This window comes from Ornithodoros turicata, unplaced genomic scaffold, assembly GCF_037126465.1.
Source record: "Ornithodoros turicata isolate Travis unplaced genomic scaffold, ASM3712646v1 Chromosome28, whole genome shotgun sequence".
Taxonomy (NCBI): Eukaryota; Metazoa; Arthropoda; class Arachnida; order Ixodida; family Argasidae; genus Ornithodoros; species Ornithodoros turicata.
The window spans coordinates 1736805-1752797 of NW_026999351.1; the positions used below are offsets into that span (position 1 = coordinate 1736805).

Sequence of the window (15993 nt, forward strand, 5' to 3'; positions counted from 1 at the left end):
ATCAAACGATGGGGCAGAGAAAATGTTTTTCTGTAAAACAGAAAAAACATTTCCTTGGTACCCTTGAGTGTGCTATGAACTGATCCAAATGAACGAGAGCGACACAAAACTGATTAACATTTCGTTATTGCCTTTCAGCCCGGACAAGCATGCTTCGACGACGACGATGCGGTACGTGCACGTTTATCTTCTAATTGGACAACCAACTTTATTAGCTACGCCATGACTAGATAGATTGACAGAAAGCACCAGAATCTTTCGTGAAAACTGGCTGCATCATTCGACATTCCGTCAAACACTCTTGAATGCTTTATGCTGGCACTATAGGACATTGATACCAAATTTTTAATCAAAGCCCCAAAAACAATCCAAACGACACACGCTTAGACACAGGCAGACACGACGCAGACATCTAGCTTCTTTATGTCTAGAGAGAAGTGCCCGTTTCATCTCTGATGACACAGCTTGCAGCTCACGCACCCGTTTCAAGCGTCTGAAAAACGTCGTCCCTTCCAGAGCTCGCTCTGTCCTTCAATCGTCATTCGACTAGTATACCTTCAACTCATATCTAAATATAGAGGTGATGGACATGTAACACAACCCTCAGGATAGCCTAAAATGTCTTGCACTCGTCCGCTACCAATCTCCTGGATCTGTCAACGCGGCTGTCATACGCTAATATGGCAAATACTCGAGCCCTGACTTCGACCTGTTTTGGATCAAACCTCCAGGACGAGAGGGCACTGAAACATCAAGAGAGTCACCACGTCGATAGTCACCACGTAGTTGATACTGAGACAGTTACTGAGTTGACTGAGATCAAGTTGATAGGATGATCTCACAATCACAACTTAGCACGCAGACGCTTCATGGACAGACCGCCGTTCTTTCATCACGCCATCCAAGATACTGCAGGCACCTGTGAAAATAAACAGTAAATACTTGAAACAAGTACACTGATGAACAATTTGTGCGCGTGTGTATTTGTGTGTGTGCGTGTGACCACTGTCAGTGTCTCAAACAACTGAACTACGCATGCACTATTTACACACGCAATTTCTGCTACAAAATTCTGCTACCCCAGGGAACGGGTTCACTCCAAAAATCGAAGTACGATTAATTAATGCATCACTGATGCGGCGGAATGCCGGTATTGAATGAGGAAGGGAGCGGAGAGGTTTTTCTCCAGCGCTACGCACATCCATCAGACTGTCACGATTTTCCAACTCGGGAGTTGTAATGCTAAAACATAAAATGGTATTGTACTTTGTTTCGTGTTGAAAGATAGAATAAATTAATTAATTAGCATAGTAAGTGCGAATTTAGGGGTAGTTCCTTCGTTAGTCCCACTTAGTTCGCACTTAGTATTCCAGTTTGTCCTTCAGTTATTTTATTATTTTATTTATGAATTATATATTTTCGATTCTTTAACTTTATTAACGCCTTTCTAGTACTCGAAATCATTACAAACTTTCGACCACCTTAGCAACAGAAAAATCGTACGACAGCCACGGTTATCGGTTCTACATCTGTGGCTCTAAGCGGGTCTGTCTCCAATCCACGTAGCACTTATGTCGTGTTACTCTCCGTTGGGGAGCCGAGTGGCGCGAGGAAATTTATCGCATTAAGTTGTCAGTTGCAACGCATTCGCAAAATCAACAAGCACAATTACCTGAAGCTCTGCTGTTACATACTAAACACGGACAAAGGGAACGAAGTGGGGAAGAAAATTGTAAAAAAAAAGAATATAGCTCTGACTGCTTAGGTTTCCTACGGTTGCGAGCCTTGCCAGAGACAACGATATTCCACGATCCACTTTTCCGGTACCCTCTGCATTAAAGCTTCACAGCTGGTTTGAGTCCTGTGTTGTCCTCTTCGTATTCTCTGTTTCTCAAATTCAACGAAATGTACCTCTTTGATTAATATCCCTGGAACGTCTCTACCTGGTCACGAAAGTCCTGAATATCCGGATATCTTTGTGACATGTAGGGGATATCCCACAAAGCCATTTACCTTGTGATTCTACCCAGTAAACAACACATGTCTCAGCACATGTCTGTGTACAGAATATCACGCTCTGGATGTTTGCATTCCGATGTATAAAGCGCAGTTCATATGCGCTGGGGAAGCTCCTGGACTATCCAAGAGACCAGGATATGAACACTCATTGAACGTCGCTCGAATATCACGGGGATGTCGTCTTAGATATACGGATCTGTAGGATGTTTATACAATCTGTTTTTTTTACTGTAAGTCTTATTTTACTGTGTAGTATTTCGATAGCGTTGGGAGCAAGCAAACATACATTGTCTGAGCGTCCGATACAGCGTGAATAAATAGTATTCGCGTGTTGCTCTCTTTGCAAAGCATTTACGTAGCATCCTTAAAGAAACAGACGAATGGCCTTACAGCTCTACGTAGCAGGTAATCACAGCAGAGCTGACATCCTGAATTAAAAACACAGTATTTGACAGGAAATTATGTCGGAATTATTGTTGGCATGGCATTGACTCAATGCAGGTGTAGCGAAATTGCAAAGGCACATCCATCCTCGTCACCGCTACAAAGTTTTTACGCCCCTCTATAATTAGCGCGATTTCGCTGAAACGACGTTTGCAACGCTTCGTTTCATTCTGCGGTTACGACCGATTGTCATCAAGCAAGATGGTGACTCATTACAGCAGGTATACCAGCAGAGTTCCAGTGCATATTACAGTGGCATTGCCAGATATGTTGTTTCGAGCAATGTGTATAGTCTGCGGGAAGTTATTGAATGTAACGACGCGCTGAGTAGGGCACTTCACACGCTTCGAATTTCGATATTGCCGTGCGACTTCGCCATTTGGAACCGGTACCAATACGGGTTCGTCCCATTATCTGCATTTTCATTATTAGGGGGTTCGCATGAGCTATATGGGCATGAGTAATATCTTGCTGACATTTTCCCCACATTGGTTGAATTTTTGCAATATGAGCCCACATTGCCGACCGACATTTTCCCCATTACTGCTCACACTTGGCAATATGGAGCATAGACAAAATGGCGTAAATGCAGGCTAGCTGGTGAATAAATTCCATGATAGGCAAGCCTGAGCGATGCGCAAGACACGTAAACAAACACAAACACGAGGGCTCAAAACCAGCAAGACGTTTAATATATAATAACGAACTTCATGAACACGTAGACGATGCGTGGGAAGACCGAGAGAGGGGGAATATGGAATTGAGGACAAAGTGAGTTGAAGGAAGGTTAGAAGAGCCGCTTGAAGGCCGGGTGGATACATACAGACGGCACACTAATACAATTGCCCACACTCTGTATGGCCAATGCGTCTCTCAAAAGACGTTTTCGCCTGTCTGGTTCCCACGCCAGCACCGCTGTCTGCGACCATAGGGGTTGACAATTATTACAGAGCCTTAGGTGGCCCGACAAATTTGAATCTGGGCAGTTTTAATGCTGGCCCAACCTTTGGTTAAAACCTTGAGACGTTTGACCTATGTATACAAAGCCACAAGCTAACGGAATTCTATACACAACATTTTTTGCACGTGGAACAAATTTGATGGTTCTGTGTTCAGCATTACATCCAGGCTCTGGTTTCGAAAAAGGCGTTAAACGATCTAACCTGAAGTTGTTCCTAAAGAGGAGACGGACCCCCATCTCATTCGACATAGCCTTCAAATTATGTGATATCTTGTGGTAGTACGGACCTACTGCCATGTTTTCGTTTTTCTCTTTTTCTTCCGTTAAACCTTTCGGGCGAGCATGAAACTGTGCAAGTAAATTGTGCTGGATTAGCTTAAACTCATATCCTGCTCTTTGTAACTTGGCGGTCTGTAGCTTGAATGCACTGAACACAAGATTTAAGCAAGACTTGGTCAGGGCACTGGTTATCAAGGAATTTATCAAACTATTTTTCACCAACTTAGAATGGCAACTCCTTCTAGGCAGAAAGGTTTTTTTAGTTGAAGCATCATAGTGCCAGCATAACCCACCTTTGAAGTGTAATGTCAAATCTAAAACCTTCAATTTCCCGTCGGCAGGATGCTCTTCCGTAAATGTTAATTTGGGGGACGATTCACGAGCCACGTTGCAGTTCTACCAAGCAGGATCGGGAACGAGACATAAATATCAGACCATCAACGTATCTAGCCACCAAAACAGCGTCAGGCAAAGACGAATTTACAAAAGCACGTAAATGAAAGTCGAGGCAGCCTAAATAGATTTCAGATAGGAATGGTGCAAACAGACGAACCTGTGAAAACACAATCCTTTTGGGTGTATAAAACGCCATCTATGCAAGTTACATTAGAATTCAAGTACAAATTCAGCAATTCCAAAATATCACTTATAGCTATGCCAGCGTGAGACTGGAAACGTACCAAAAGATCCAAAACGCGTTTCACAGCAAAGGTTTTTTAAGAGAATAGTACAGATCTTTGACATCCAACGATATCGGGAACATTTCAGAACCATGAAATGGCAAAAGCATTTTGACAAATTCTTCGGAGTTTCTCAGAGATAAGGGGTTGGGTACATTTAAAACTGACAATTATTTCTGGATGAACGCTGATACGAACTTCTGCCAAGTGCTATTTTCATTAAGTACAATTCTAAGGGGTAGATTGGGTTTATGGTCCTTCAACAAAAATTTTGAAGAGAACGCGCAAGACGCAGTTCCTTTGATATTCTTTACCAAGGTTGACATTTCGTTTTCATTCAAAATATTCGAAACATCCCTTTTCAATGTTCGAAGGTTCCCAATGAAAGGCACTAACAGCTCGTCAATCGCATCCGATCGCTTTTTTAAGAACTCTTTTCTCGGGAGAACACCAAAACGGCCAGGTTTGTCAGTTTGAAGCAAGACGAGGATTTTAGCCTGCAACTCTTCCTGTGCCGCGACCACAGAACGGGATTTTGACACAGTAGCCGGGACCCGTGCATTGGGAAAGCTTGGCAATCGAATTTTCAATGAAAGCATGTGTTTGGGAACCACATTGCAGCTATGAGGTCCACGTCGGAGATGAAATCGAACTTTGAAGGTTTCACATTAGGAGGCCATACCAGTCGGGGAACAACTCCGATTCACGATTTTCTCGATTCTAGATGGTGCCACGGTCGACGTCCTTATCACGCCGTTCACCTCCGACTGCGAAATAATCCCCATTGTGCATGGTTCACGTCGCGAGTTTAAGGCGGCGCGCACCCTTTGCGCTCTTTGTCGAGAGGTAAAGTGTCGGACTTTGACACGAAAGGTCCGCAGTTCGATTCGAGACATTCACGTCTTTTATACTTACTTGCCGTACTACTTGCCTTACTATACTTACTATACTTACTTGCCTTACTATACTTATTGTATGCCGACGTACAAGTGTGATCGGATAGTACGGATGACAATATGGGCAGTACACACACAGATGGTATTATAAACGAATGTTGCCAGCAGTGAGTCTGAGGACAAGGCGATTGCCAATTAAGAAATGAGGAAATGGCCAAGGAAAGGTATTTTCATATGCTATCAACGCTCGCCCAAGATGTTGGTATCTCGGAGGCTCTCAACTGGATGTACCAGCGGCTGTAAATTAGGCCATAAACACGCAGCACTTACAGTGCAAGTCACGAAAATCTTGTGCTCGAAACAGTATTCCCTTTTTTTTTTTTGTACTCGCTTACATGCAATTTACCTTGATAATAACTCTATTATTCATGCAAAAATGACATTTTGGTATGTATATTTCTGGTAAGTAAGCATTATCAAATATTTGAATTCACTTACAGGGCGTTGGTGCAAAATACTTTTCAAAATTTTCATCGCAGAATAGACTTCTTTACCCGAAAACTTCAGTAATCCGTTCCCCTATGTTCCCTCTTCTTTTTCTTTCACATTACATCGGCTCAGCAAAATGATGTCAGTCGACAACCCCCAGAGACAGGGGCCTCCCTTCTTCTCGCCTTGGTGTGCCAGTTTGCAAAACCGTACAAAGAAGGCGAAGGGCGATAAAGGCTTCGGGTCGAGCCAACCAAGGAAGATACGGAAAGGTCGAGCGGCGAGGCCTCCCAGAGGGAGTCGCGATATTCCCAACAGACTTTTTTTTTCTGGACGCCAAGAGGAACGATTCGACAAAAAATAAAAGGACACAGACTAGAAAGATATTAACAATGGTCACCTGACAACATAACAGGTTCTTGTTTGAGTGTTGCAAAAAGTGCAGTTCGGTCTCCTTATCATGTGGGACAGGAAAATCACTATTCTTGTAGGGCAACACAGATGCAATTACAAAATTGGCGTTTCCAGAGATGAATATGAGCGCTAGTTGCCAAATGAAGGAATGATCACCGAGAAGTCGTTTCCTATATTCAAAGCTTGCCCGAGATGCCGGATTTTCCTCCCCGGAAAAAATGTCCCCGGGAAGAACCATCCCCAGGAAAAGCCCAGAGAAATCTTCTCCGCAAGAACGAAAGCCGTTTGATCGAACGCGGGGCATTTCGTCCAAGGCAATCTGATCGAACACCGTTTGATCGAAACGGCAGCGGTCGTTTGATTTTTTATTGGTTCGTTTGAAGCAGATGCATACTCTAAACAAGATTGAACTAAAGTATTATATGGCTGTTAATAGAATATCTTTTTTTTATACAATGGCGAAATTTCCTTCTTAGCATTCAGACTTCGGGTGCCTTTCATGTACATATCACTATCATCGTTCCCTGTCGTCAGCAGTGAAAAGGGTGCCCAGAAGAAGCACAGACTATTGGCTGCTCCCAACTTGAAGACATTTTCTTCGGTATGCGTCCCACTTATTCGCGGGATACAACAACAACTTTATTTCAGGATGATAGGTGGGGAGTTTCATCGCCGGGCGCGATGCTCTACCGCATTGGTGGAGGTGAAGTGGGGACTGAAGTAATGGGTCCCGTTACAATTTCACGGGATACTTCCGCATTGTTCCATTCAATTTAGTTTCCTTTCGGATGGGAGAGAGTAAAAAGCGAGAAGGCTGTGCTGTTAGTGAATGACAAAGGTCCGCAAATAACCAGTGGCCTCCTCTCTTTAGCTGAAAAAAAGAAGAAGCAAGAAACAAACAAACAAAGAAGGAGAGAACACTTATTGCCTGCTCCGTATGTTCGAGTCAGGAGTTACAGAAACAGAGGTGCTAAGGACACGCTGCGAGCTTCGAACTCCCTTCGAAGAATCATCTTTCGAACAAACGGCGTCGCTCAAACGCCTTCGATCAAACTGCGTTCGACCAAACGGCGTTCGATCAAATGCTGTTATGCTGTTTACGTTGTTTCTTACTCATGTTTGTACGTTATCAATTACTTTTCTTCAAATAACAGCTTAGGATTTCGGAATATCCAGTTATAATGTGATGAGGAGGATGCGATGGACTGTGGACGGTGGACTGTCAAAAACAAGCCTAAACTAACCAAACCTCTGAAAACTAACCTAGGACCCGGTTCTAAACTAGGTTCCCACTGGGGACGATTTCGCCGTATCCCGGAAATTACAGGAGCGCCGTTGTGAACAGCTGAGGAAACGGATCATAGCCGACCAAGCTCTATCACATTATTTATTTAAGTTGCGAGACGGGATTCTTTAAATTATCATTGATGCTAACGCATAGTAAAACCATTGAACAAGGAACATAAATGCACCCGCTGCGCCGCTTGCATTGTGCCGATTACATCTGTTCTTTCTGTTCCTCTGTTCAAATAAATCTTGACTATGACACGAGGTGATTCATCACTAGTGATTTTCCAAGGTCCTGCTGCCTTCTACTTATTTCTTGCAGATATGTTGGGAAAATGGTAGCCGCGTTCTGTTATAAAGAGGAGTGCTACAGAATACTGAGCTCAATGACCTTCTGTATTCGTACCAACGAAAGTAAACGCATATGCCCACTATCCTGAGGCTCTGACTTCACGCTCGCTGAACGTGGGTATGGTCGGACTTATTCACAATACGATTATACTGTGATGTCCAATGAGGTGGTGTCACGAGATTGGAAGGATTTTGAAAAGCTCATACTTTAGAGACGATTCAAGTGTGCCGCTTGGATAGACGCCATGAACTGTAAGAACTTTCGCGATCGTCAAGCTAGCCCCCCCTCCCCCCATATGTTATTTTCTCCCCGGATTGGCACTATTTGCGTGGGTCGGCTAGTGGCAGTTAGGGGGCTCGGGCCCCCCGTAGCCTCCCCGTAGCTACGCGACTGACCGGAATACTAGTATTTTCATATATAGTTCTTTTTTTGTTGGTGGTGGTGGCTAGACACTGATGTTGATGTACAGTATTTTCAGCAGAAGCGGAGTTGTAAGGGCAATGAACAACTGAATAAGTGGGTGTAGAGCTTTTATAACCCATAAACATCGGCACAGAAAAAGATGTAAGGACAACTGTAAAACCTGTGTCTCACCGACAGTAGAGAAATACAAGCATCCAGCGAACGATATGGCTAGCGAACTAATGCAGCGAACTATATCCATTAAATGTTGTTCGTTGAATGGAATGTAGATGTAATTATTCATTAATACGTGAAAAAAAAACGAAAAAAAGAACAACCCTATGTCTCCTAATTTCAACAAATCCGCAAAGCGAACGATAACACTCGGTCGGCTGTGATGTGCTTCATCGACTATTTAGGTTTGCATCTATATTTCAGGGGCTTTTAGTGCACAATTATCCGCACTTTACCCACCACGCACTTTCTTTTCGTAGTAAACACGTTGTACATTATTGTTTTTCATCTTCGCTGGCTAGTCTATTTGCGAGCACGAAATGCTATGCATTCCAGTTATTTGATTTCTAATACAATAGCCACAAAACTTATAAACTTCATAATCAACACCATCCCATTCAGTGGTCATTCACTAGAGTGCTCACCCCGTGTCTCTTTGGCCTTTCCGTTTTCAGCCTTCTGATTTTCGGCTTTCTGATAGTTCGACGTTATGATTTTCGGCCTTTTGATACGCTCAATACTTACACTCAGTCAGTCTAAATAAATGAATTGCATTTAGCAACAGCTATTCAAAAAAAAAAGAAAGAAATAAAAAAGGAGAAGAAGGAAGCTCCTAAAACTCTTTGAACTCCGTCTTTATGTACGCGAGGAGGTCTCGGAGCACGAATTCCGTCTCATAATGCGCTGATTATTACCCGGAAACTTCAGTACTCCTTGGTTTTCGCAGGGTACTTCACATTACACCAGACCTTTCGTTCAGCTGGTTCAGCGTAGAGTCACTAGTTCAGTGGCGAATCCCCAGTGACCCGGAGCTTTTCCTGATCTTCCTCAGAAGGCTTTCCTTTGTTTGCGGTGCAAAGAACGACGGGTACAGGTTTTGGGTCATCCAACGCGGAACCAGCAAGAAGTGTCGAAAGATGAAAAATCCAGGGAACCGGTATCGAAACATTGGCCGTATCTCAAATAACGTGATCGAAGTCCCCGTTGAAAAATAAACAACATGAACATGAAAATGCAAACACCGAACTTTTACTAATCTAATAATCAACTACCTAATGTGTTGTTCCGTCGCGTCCGCCCCGCTAAGCCTAAGCAGCCAAAAGTGTGGCTCTCGTTCGCTAAAATGACTTGGACAGACATCGAAATTTCATGCATGATGTAAAACCCCGAAAAACTAGGGAACACGAAGGGACAGACACAAACACGAAGTCTCAAAAACAGCTGTTCGTGTCTGTCCCTTCGCGTCCCCTAGTCTCAGGGTTTTACATCATGCATCATCTTCACCAGCTCGCTTGCTTCCTAGCCATTTTTTCATCGAAAGTTGTTGAGTTTGTGTGGTAAATAGTGATGTCGGACTTTTAAACACGGCATATCATCGTACCAAGCAATCGAGCATTGTCGTTGGTTTTCCTTCTTTCGCGAACGTGAATTTGGGTTCCGGAAAAGACTGTTGCCCATTGCCTGGGCGGAAATAATTGTGCAGCGGTCGCTTGATCGATTTTTCTTATTGGTTCACGTGGAGCGTTGACGAAAAAAATAATAAGATAAAAATGAAAATAAATCTATCAATTAAAGAAAGAAAGAGAAGAACAAAGAAACCTGCAGTTCTAAATGCAGTTATCCTGAGGAACATTTATTTGTGTGTAATCCTCTTGATCGCTGTTTCAATATTACGAACATTACAGGGCAATGAAAGATGGAAGTCACTGAAAAGGTTAGCCAGCTGTAGGGGTCGAACCCACATCTTCTCACCCACTCCTACAGCTGGCTAACCTTTTCAGTGACTTCCATCTTTCATCGTTAATTTCATAGGCAAATGAGGCTTTGTGTGTGTTTGTCCTTACTATGTTGTTCCAGCCTCAGAGCATCAGTTCTCTCATATTACAGGGCAGTCATGTTGAACGTTACTGGAATATTTGTAAAGTCGGCCTTCCACTAATCGTAAATACGGCAGATTCTCGTTAGCCTTATGAGACAGTTGTCTGAGTAAGCACAAACCCGGCAAAATCGGGCAAATTGACGTTTCATGTGAAGCTAATAAACTCATCTCAATTCTCTATACGCGCACCGAAAAAAGAAGACGGTTGTTGGCCTGTGGTTGTTGGCGACAATGCCGGCTCAGACGATAATCCCTTTACGAGCAGCTAAGTAAGCTTTTGTTCTGGTCTCCAAGGTCATGCCCTAAGTCAGCGGTCCAGGAAAGTAATGAGGAGAGAGGAGCCAGCAGTGCCGTCCGGTGCGCACGCGCACGCTTGCTCGGCGGAAGGATACGGTCCGCGCGGTTTTGCTGTCTCGTCAGAACGATGCCGTTCACTGGACTTTTAGTTGGTGATTTTGCGTACTCACATTTCATGCTTTTTTATAAAAACGATCTATCAATTCCTGAAACATATCGGGAGAAAGTAAATGGAACGTTTTTTTTTTTTTTTGAAATGGCTATAGAAGTTTAATAAAAACCTGTCCAAAGAGTCAGGGGAAAAATTGTGTATTTTTTTCATGTTCATGACGTCGCCGTAAAATACATACGACATGTATGAGAAACCTAATAACATTATTCTGTTCATCCCGTCTTCCTCTTTATTGTGAAATCACCCGCGTCAAAATCTGCGTGATAGTTACCGAGAAAAAGCATAAGATATGTTCCATAGGAAATACATTGGGACGGAGAGCTGGTATGCCCTCTTAAGGCAGAACTTTGGCGTTTTGGAGAGAAGGTCTGTGAGGTGCGACGACAGATGCACACTTGCAGGATTGACGGAGAGAGTTGATGAATGGACGTGCTCTTCACGGCGTTTCACAGCAGGTTTGCGAACCGAGCGACGGAGGACTGACCGAAGAGAAGCGAATTCTTCTTCTTGACAACGTTGCCAATCGGAAAATTCTTGGGTATGCCAAAAGTGTGAGCATCATACCGACGGGAAATTGAAGTTTTTATATTTGACCTTACACTGCTGGCAATATGGTGCTTCAAGTAAAAAACCCCTTCTGCCAAGAAGGAGTTGCCATTCTAAGTTGGTGAAAAATAGTTTGATAAATTCCTTGATAACCAGTGCCCTGACCAAGTCTTACTCCAAATCGTGTTCAGTGCTGTCAAGCTACAGACCGCGAAGTTACAAAGAGCAGGCTATGAGATTAAGCTAATCCAGCACAATTTACTTGCACAGTTTGAAGTTCGCCCGAAATGTTTAATGGAAGAAAAGGAGAGAAAAAAATGTAGTAGTTCCGTACTACCACAAGATATCACATAATTTGAAGGCTATGTCGAAGGAGATGGGGGTCCATCTCCTCTCTAGGAACAACTTCAGGTTAGATCGTTTAACGCCTTTGGTCAACCGCTATGGTCCCAGACGGCGGTGCTGGCGTGGGAACGAGACAGGCGAAAACGTCTTTTGAGAGAAGCATTGGCCATACAGAGTGTGGACAATTGTATTAGTGTGTCGTCTGTATCTATCCACCCGGCCTTCAAGCGGCTCCTCTGACCTTCCTTCAACTCACTTTGTCCTCAATTCCATATTCCCCATCTCTCTGTCTTCCCACGCACCATCTACATGTTCATGAAGTTCGTTATTATATATTAAACGTCTTGCTGGTTTTGAGCCCTCGTGTTAGTGTTTGTTTACGTGTCTTGATCGCTCAGGCTTGCCTATCATGGCAATATGGAGCCTTTGTGTCAAGTTTCAGCCAATATGGGAAAATCCTGGCAATGCTTCGCCTTTGTGGGTCAATATTCTGTGCTTCCTGAGGACGTTCGTGGGACGTTGGTTGCCTGCTGAGAACACGCGCAATACATGTAACAACTTTTTCAGTACAGCCTGGTTGCTCAATATATTTAAGAGAAATACTAAGAAGCTGAGGCTGAATATAAAAAAAATGAGAGGCTCAGCGAAACTGAAGTTCGAAAATGATCAGGAGAACCATCCACTACCGCCAGACCGCGGTCGAACAAGTTTGAATCTCGATGGGTGGATGCCACATCCCAGACTGCCCCACCACCGCCACACCAACGCAACTGCCTCAACTAGCCTTGGCTACGATCCTCGACTGAAGCACACTGTGACAAAATCTGTAGCCAACGGAGGCTCGGAGCAAGCGTTGCCAATTGGTTTCGAAATTGCGCCTGCTTTCACCAGCTAAAAATACGCTACGTTCCCTCGACTGATTCGGTATGCCTTCCTGCGGCCACCCACAGAGAAATTAGAGCTCCGTCCAGCTCCTTCCTCAGTTCCTGGTGGTGGTGGTCTTTGGTCTTCCTCCCCGCCTTTCCTTCTAACCTCTATCCGTATGGTTTAGCTGGCCTTCAAGAAAGCCACCTTTGCCGTTATGTGCAGTGATTGTTACTGAAAAGAACATTGTGTGAGCATCATCATCGTCGTCATCAGTGCCTCTGACATTTCATCACTTTCACCGTGGCGTTCATAAAAGCGATGAACTAGGCCACTAGACTTCATAGGCCAGAATCGACGCATCGACATGTACTAGCTCTTTAATTCGACCCTTTACGAACCTAAAGTCTTAATGCTATCTTCTATAACGTCTAACTTGAATAAAAGTCGGCTATGGTAGCACGCCTGCTGTTCACACCTTTATTCATCGATATATGACCTGGCCAAATGAAGATATCATCTGGACCACCACTGTGTCATCACGCGACCAGCTGGGCGACACCGTCATTAATTTTTTGTGTGCCTGACATGGCGCGGTCGACAGGAGTTCCACTCTATTACAGGGCAAGATGGTTCCATATTCAGTCGGTTCCGATTCCCTGCGGCATCTATTTTGTACAGTTCAGTACTCACTGTTGTGTTCACCTCCTTTTCGGAGCAGAATAGAATTTTCGCGCGCTTGTCTTGTTCCTTATCTTGTACATTTTTCTCCTCGCCGCGGAACACCATCTAAGGCTGATTAGCAATATATGCGAGTTTAACGTGACGAATTTACGTCATTTTATGGCTTCGATCACGGATGATTGTGTTAACAAGAAGTTAGTTTTCATTTTCTACATTAATCTTACGCAAGTTCGGTGGAACGCTTTGCCACTGAAGTCTCTCAGGAAAATCAGTCGCTCTACCAAGACAAGCTCGTACTACCTATTACCGAGCTAATGCCTTTCATAAAACGCCTGCTGTTCCATACCTTTATCCATCACTATCAATCTTGGTCAAATGTTGATATAATCTGGACTGCCGCTTTTGTCATTACCGGCCGTCAGCGACTAGCCAGTCTTCCATTTTTTGTCCCTCGAAGTTCCCCGCTTATTGTATTCCTTACTGTTTTCATTCATTGGTGATTAAATATTGGTAACGATTTCCGTTCCTGCAGGATGTATTTCGGTTGTTTTTGTGCCTCAGCTCTTTCGGTGTCGGGCTCCGTTCTCGTTTCTGTTCCCGATTTTGGTAGGACGAATGAAAATACATTTTTGTTTCTGTTTCGGTTTCTGGTGTTAGTAACGAAACCATTGTCGTTTCTGTTTCTATTTTTGTTTCCGATGAAATTCAGGTAGATACCGTTCATAGTTTCAGCATCTGTTTCCCGTCACAATCCCTGGTTGCGTGGCACGAAACAGAAAAACGTTCGAAGGTTCATGATTCATATAGCCGCGGAGATGCATTTTGTACTCAAATAGCGCACAATACACGACGCGAAAGTCATTGGCTATCCAAGTGAGTTTGGACAACGTCGCATGTCTTCATGTACAGTTCTACGTATATCACATGTATGTTTATTTTTGCAAAGGAAAAAACAAAGAGAATTCGCGTGCCGATGCTTTCATTTCAACGACTCAGCTGAACTGACGATGGGTCTAAAGTTGAATAACTCTCATACGATTCACGTTATTGGACCGCGATTTGGATTCAGACACAGGCGTTCATCTATGTGTACGTCCATGGTGTGATCTGTTTAATGAACGCAACAACACAGCGCAGCAACCATCGACGACACAACATAGGCGCTGAGTAACAGCTGAAGTTTATGCTGTGCACCGCAGGAAAATAAAAGGGTAATGGGAGGGAACAAGGGAATACAGGGCACATTGGCTACACAGGAGAAGCCTCTAGATAGGCAATCTCCCGTAGTTGAAGCTCAATGCAAAGTGCACTGACAGCTTCCTTTTCTGTCACGCGAGAGATTCGAATATCGCTCTAGTGCACTGATCTCTCTGTCTGGCGAAAACCCGAGTGCTCCCTAATATAGGTCAGTAGCCAGATGCTCCTGAGTGCAGCGCCAAATTGTTTTCTGTCCCTGATTTTAGAGATGTAGCATGTTACATAAGCCTATCATTAAGGTACCTCCCCGTCTGGCTTCCGCACGAATTGTCACAGGTCACCGGAATGTCATAATGGACAAAGTCGCTCTACTTTCCGTGCTAAACAATAATCGTTTCTCCTTTTTTTCCTACAGCTGTGCTTCTTGAAGAAATGTGGAAAGAAATACAGCGAGATAAAAGCGCTGTCCCGTCGTAACTGGAACCTACCAGACAGCCATTACGACGAAATGGATGCCTGTGCTAAATATCCATGACATGACGTTCATCTGCTCCAGATTACCTGGTCGTGTCGTGCTTGGTACTTCGATTCGACTAAGTGGCTGCTGCCGCTGTCTTGTGTTCAATATTGCTGTTCAATATGTCACTCTATAACAGATTGATGCTCATTTGCCACTTGTGCGATAATTGTTCAAACTGTGCTACAAGAGCTATAACGTGAGGTTGCGTAAAGTTGGAGGCAACTCAAAACGCGGCTGATTCTTGGATGGTTATCCTACATCACGCGCTCTGAGTGCCGTCAAACTACTTTGCAAGTGTAGGTTATCCGGATGGTTTTAAATTTGGTTTGCGAATGTCAAGGCGAACGACAGGACAGAGATAACCATGACACATTACGCGTTTTAAATACGCAATAACACTTGTCACTTGTACACCTGGTTCGGTTGGGTTAGGTTAAAGGGAGACTCCGCAAGGATTTTTTTTTTTTTTTTTTGTAAAGGTGAGCATCACACCGAACACGGAGCACTTCTCGATGCCGAATACAACAAACTAATGCTTTTTGCGCTGGTAGTTAATTCGTAAATGATGACAATGACAATGATGATGACCGAAATGCGAAGAGCAAAAGAAAAAAAACAAAAGTTCCGTACTAGGGTGTTTCGTCCGGAGCAGGATACTATGACGTCACCCACCAGCATTATCGTCCGCTTGGAAACCTGTGTTCTCCTCGGATGACGTCAGCAGTAAGGTGGACTAGTGTTAGTGGTCTATGCGAAGCATTGCAGGCGTGTACCCCTCGATTCAAGCCGGGCACGTGATCTTTGACAAAATGCGATTGCCGCACACAAAGCGTTTTTTTTTTTTGTTTTCGAACTACGACGACCTCAGTGTTCCAGTGTGTGGCTATTTTCAGTGTAGAAGTTTTTTTTTTTTTTTTTTCAAAGCAGCTTGCTTGTGCAGCTCACAAAGCAGCTATTTCAGCATTCAGCTATTCAGCTATTAGCAGGTTTTACTAGTGGAATAGTTTTGCGCCCTGATAACAGGTACCCTTC

General features: G+C 43.8%; 1 long non-coding RNA gene across 1 annotated transcript; it reads left to right on the top strand.

Annotated features, from left to right (window-relative positions):
- Window positions 1-15115, top strand: LOC135373622 (uncharacterized). Its single transcript, XR_010416524.1, has 2 exons — window positions 1-171; window positions 14857-15115. It is a non-coding gene; the product is annotated as an uncharacterized LOC135373622 (long non-coding RNA).
- The last annotated feature ends 878 nt before the right edge of the window (window positions 15116-15993 follow it).